The sequence below is a fragment of the Salvelinus sp. IW2-2015 genome, unplaced genomic scaffold, assembly GCF_002910315.2.
Source record: "Salvelinus sp. IW2-2015 unplaced genomic scaffold, ASM291031v2 Un_scaffold824, whole genome shotgun sequence".
In the NCBI taxonomy this organism is placed as follows: Eukaryota; Metazoa; Chordata; class Actinopteri; order Salmoniformes; family Salmonidae; genus Salvelinus; species Salvelinus sp. IW2-2015.
The window spans coordinates 392,763-398,291 of record NW_019942623.1 but is presented as its reverse complement, the minus strand read 5'-3'; the positions used below and the strand labels follow the sequence as shown (position 1 = coordinate 398,291).

At 41.6% G+C, this 5,529-nt stretch overlaps 1 protein-coding gene across 1 annotated transcript in view; it reads left to right on the top strand.

The window, feature by feature from the left end:
- The window catches only part of LOC112068998 (catenin alpha-2-like), a 103,826-nt gene that overhangs the window by 47,834 nt on the left and 50,463 nt on the right, over window positions 1–5,529 (top strand). The gene's annotated exons all lie outside the window — the stretch shown is intronic.

Genomic DNA, 5,529 nt, shown 5'->3' with positions numbered 1-5,529 from the left:
GGTAACAATAACAAATCAGGCATTGGATATCTCTTTAAGCATTGTCAAGTTAATAGTTATGCCGTGGATTACGTATTAAACCACCCAGACACTTCAACGATACAGTCATCCTTCTGAACTGAGTTGCAGGACAGGAAGGAAACTGCTCAGGGATGTTACCATGAGGCCATTGGCGATTTTAAAACAGCTACAGAGTTCAAAGGCTGTGATGGGAGAAAAAACTGAGGATGGATCAACAACACTGTAATGACTCCACAATCATGATCTGAATGACAGAGTGAAAAGAAGAATACAAAAAATATCCCAAAACATGCATCTTGTATGCAACAAGCCACTGAAGTAATAKTGKAAAAAAAAACACAACAAAGGAATACACTTTTTGGCCTGAATGCAAAGCCATATGTTTGGGGCAAATCCAACACAACACATCACTGACAAAGAGAGCGAGAGATGTGGCTGAGGTTGGAGGTGGGTCAGCAGTGATATCACACCATATAGACTTCAGTATTCGACGTTTGTCCAGGTCCCCAAGACATCGGGAGAAGCCTTCAATAGAGTCCACCAAGGGAAACGTGAGCATGTATTACCATCTAGTAGGTGTTGTGGATGGGGATATAGAACAAGGGCTTAAACTACGTGCTAGGCACTTTTTATTTTATTTTATTCTGTTTTAACCTTATTCCAAACCTTTACCCTTACCTTAACCAGTGGGGATAAATTCCTAAACTCATCCGTGAAGTTTCTTTCTGTTTTAACAACCTTAATCCTTATCTACTTCACTTCCCATTTGGGTTTAACATGGTTTTTGAATGACTACCTCATCTCTGTACGCACACATATAATTATCTGTAAGGTCCCTCAGTTGAGCAGTGAATTTCAAACACAGATTCAACCACAAAGACCAGGGAGGTTTCCAATGTCTCGCAAAGAAGGGAACAGCCTATTGGTAGCAGGCATTGAATATCCATTTGAGCATGGTGAAGTAATTAATTACACTTTGGATGGTGTATCCACCACTACAAAGATACAGGTATCCTTCCTAACTAAGTTGCCGGAGAGGAAGGAAACTGCTCAGGGATTTCACCATGAGGCTAATGYTGACTTTGCAACAGTTACAGAGTAATGCCTGTGATACAAAGCATTATGTTTGGAGCAAATCCAACACAACACATCACTGAGTACCACTCTTCATATTTTRAAGCATGGTGGTGGCTGCATCATGTTATGGGTATGCTTGTCATTGGCAAGGGCTAGGATTTTTWAATTTTTTATTATAGTTGATTGACTGTGAGCATTTGATGAAATACACGCAGCATCATAACTTGATCTCTGAAACAGTCTGTGAGTAGCAGAGCATTTGTGAGCGCATACGAAGCAGATTAGGGGAGACGGGCTATACCGGGGATATAGGCTACTGAATATAACCTATTCAGATAGAGAGGCTATTGCGCTGTTTCCTCCCGAATGTTGTTGGAAGACCAATGCAAAAGTAATATGAGGATTGGGACACACAAGTYACACTTCATGAATGGATTTTTAAACGAATGACTTGCATGGACACGTGGTTTTGTTTTGGAATGTGAGTTTGTTTGGCATTTTGCAATGTGCATCTAACTATTGACTCAGGGGGGTTGAATACTTATCGAATCAAGATATATTAGTGTTTAATTTTTCACACTATTTTTTTCATTTTTCTTCCACTTTGACATTACAGAGTATTTTGTGTAGTTGACAAAAAATACAAATTAAATCAATTTTAATCCCACTTTGGAACAACAAAATGTAGAAAAAGCAAAGGGGTAAGAATACTTTCTGAAGGCACTGTATTCCCATGTGCATGTACAGTATCTGCACCAGTGTTTACGTGTTGTATTGTACATGTTTAGTAGTAAGTGTACACTTCCTAGCCTGAACTTCTCTTRGTGTGTGCAGTGTGTCGCAATCTTAATCGACATTACATCAACGCGGTAGGAAACCAGGGAACCATTTTGTTTCTTCCTGAGTGGTGGTAGTGAGCTGAAACTCTCCCTTAGTTTTAGCCCTGTGGTGGTGGTTGCATAGCGGCAGCCTCCTCCTGCGTGGCCCACGCAACCACACAAACACAGGAGGCCGGAGGTTGTAATGTCGTAACCCAGGGAACCATGTGGAATTCATAYACAGAACAGAGAGAAGGAGTTGTGTTTCTGTGTTCCCTTTATCACACTTTATCTGTACATCATATATGTCTGCCTTAGAGAACAAGTATGCTGTATGACAGTTCAAATGCAATCCAGCTTGGTTCATGTAAGGGGAAGCSATAGTATAGTCCTAGACAGAGTGCAGTTATTTCAGGTGGCACTAGTGGTACATCTTACAGTGGCTCCCATGTAAACSCCAGTAGTTGGATCTAGAGGGGTAATTAGGAGTCACCTCAGACTAGCCTGATCCCAGATCTGTTTGTGCTGTCTTGCCAACTCTAATTGTCAGATATTGGCACAGTTAAGGGAACAGGCTAACCTCAGACAGAGCAGAGCTTTAGTCTCACTGGGGAATACTCTCTCTGTCTGAGGCCTTCTGATTCATGAAAACACTGACTGATTACACTGACTGTCTCCCCTTAAAGCCCTATGGGGGAATCAGTGGCTTATGTCACCTGATGAAAAGTACAGATACATCCATAGATCATACACAGAGAAGCAAGCACACACACACGTGCACACACACACACACACACACACACAGACACACGCACACACACACAGACACACGCACACACACAACACACACACACACACACACACACACACACACACACACACACACACACACACACACACACACACACACACACACACACACACACACACACACACACACACACACCACACACACACACACACACACACACACACACACACACACACACACACACACACACACACACACACACACACACACACACACACACACACACACACATCATAACTCATCCTTCCAGGCCGGTGACGAGGCAGGCAGTGTGTGTGTGTGTGTGTGTGTGTACGTGTGTGTGTGCGTTACAGTGACAGTTTGGTGGGCTTAGTGAATCGCCGCAGTCTGAAATCAGCATCCATAATTTAATCAGGAGGAGACGATTGGACGATAGGACTCAGAGGGTTATAGACAAGATTATAGGTTTGATGGTGGCTCGGGCTGCACACTGTTAAAATACCCTTTAGCTTCAGGGGTTTATGGGCAAGGACCTCTCTTTCCACACAGTACTCCTGCTGGCTCCTGTTCCATTTGCCTGTCTGAATTCTCCATAAATACAGAGTGAGAACGTTAACTATCTTTTCACTTTTTCCTCCAAACGCAAAACAAATAAAATGTCAMTATGATCTTCAGGCAGTGGGAACCTAAAGTGGGTGAACTGGATGTGGGCTTTCAGTTGAAAAGCTCCACGTGTGGTAGTTCTTGACACAGTTCCTCGTGACGATATAACTTAAAAAGACACGAACAAATGTACATTCAAAGTAGTGGTTGATCCTTCAATAAAGGCCTGTTACTGTCATGGATTAGTCATCGAATAGAGAATCAGACACCATTTACAACTTCAATCTTCTAGAATAGTGCCCCGTCAGCATCAACAATCCCCTCTCTCATTATCTGCATCCAAAATGGCACTCTATTCCCTTTATAGTGCACTACTTTTGACTCGGATACCACCTTCTGCTACACCCTTATAATGGGACTTAATGGGATGTGGATTGTGGACATTTCTGTTCCCCCCAATGGGGTGTGACTGGGTCTGCTGTCCCTTCCTATAGCTCAAGGTCAGCTGGCTAGTTCTTCCTGGTCTCATTGGCAGCCAGGGATTCAGCCTGATTGATTCGTTTCCTCATGAGGKGAGAGCTTTCCCATTAACAGTGAAAGGTCAAGCGTGAACACGCACGTACATATGCAAGGGACACACGCACACATACAGTGTATTGCAAAATGATTCAGGTGCCTTGGATTTCTTCACCTTTTATTGTTACAACATGTTATCAAAATGGATTTAATTGTCATTTTATGTCAAAAAATCTACACAAAAATCTCTAATGTCAAATTGGAATATTTCTTTTTTTTTCTTTTTTTTGTTTAACAAACATTTTATAACTAAAATATAGTTGTGGCTTAAGTATTCAGCTTCCTTAGTCAATACATGTTAGAGACACCTTTGGCATTGATTACATTGAGTCTTCTTGGGTAAGTCTATAAGAGATTTGCACACCTGGATTGTGACATATTTGCACCTTATTATTTACAAAATTATTCAAGCTCTGTCAAGATGTTGGGGATCATGGCTAGGCAGAAATGTTCAAGTCTTGCCATAGATTTTCAAGAAGATGTAAGTCAAAACTGTATTTTGGTCCCTCAGGAACATTCACTGTCTTCTTGGTAAGCAACTCCAGCGCAGATTTTGCTTCAGTCTGTTTACACCAGTAACTAGGAGAGCATGTACTTAGCTCTATCACATGTCTTTTTATCCTACAAAACTCCCTAGACCTTGCCGATGACAAGCATACCCATAACATGATGCAGCCACCACCATGCTTGAAAATATGAAGAGTGGTACTCAGTGATGTGTTGTGTTGGATGTGCTCCAAACATAATGCTTTGTATTCAGGACATAAAGCTATTTTCTTTACCACATGTTTTGCAGTTTTACCTTAATGCCTTGTTGCAAACAGGTTGCATGTTTTGAAATATTTGTTTTCTGTACATGCTTCCTTCTTTTCACTCTGTCAATTAGGTTAGTATTGTGGGGTAAATACAATGGTGTTGATCCATCCTCAATGTTTTCTATCACAGGCATTAAACTCTGTAACTGTTGCAAAGTCACCATTAGCCTCATGGTGAAATCCCTGAGCAGTTTCCTTCCTCTCCGGCAACTTGGTTAGGAAGGATACCTGTATCTTTGTAGTGACTGGGTGTATTGATACACCATCCAAAATGTAATTAATTACTTCACCATGCTCAAATGGATATTCACTGCCTGCTACCAACAGGCTGTTCYATTCTTTGCGAGACATGGAAACSTCCCTGGTCTTTGTGGTTGAATCTGTGTTTGAAATTCACMGCTCAACTGAGGGACCTTACAGATAATTATATGTGTGGGTACAGAGATGAGGTAGTCATTCAAAAACCATGGTAAACCCAATGGGAAGTGAAAGTAGATAAGGATTAAGGATGTTAAAACAGAAATAAACTTCACGGATGAGTTTAGGAATATATCCCCACTGGTTAAGGTAAGGGTAAAGGTTTGGAATAAGTAAAAAATTAAATAAAAAGTGCATAGCACGTAGTTTAAGCCCTTTTTCTATATCCCCATCCACAACACCTACTAGATGGTAATACATGCTCACGTTTCCCCTAGTGGACTCTATTGAAGGCTTCTCCTGATGTCTTGGGGACCTGGACAAACGTCGAATACTGAAGTCTATCTGGTGTGATTTCGCTGCTGACCCACCTCCAACTTCAGCCACATCTATCTCTCTCTCTCTCTTTGTCTCTCTCTCTCTCTCTCTC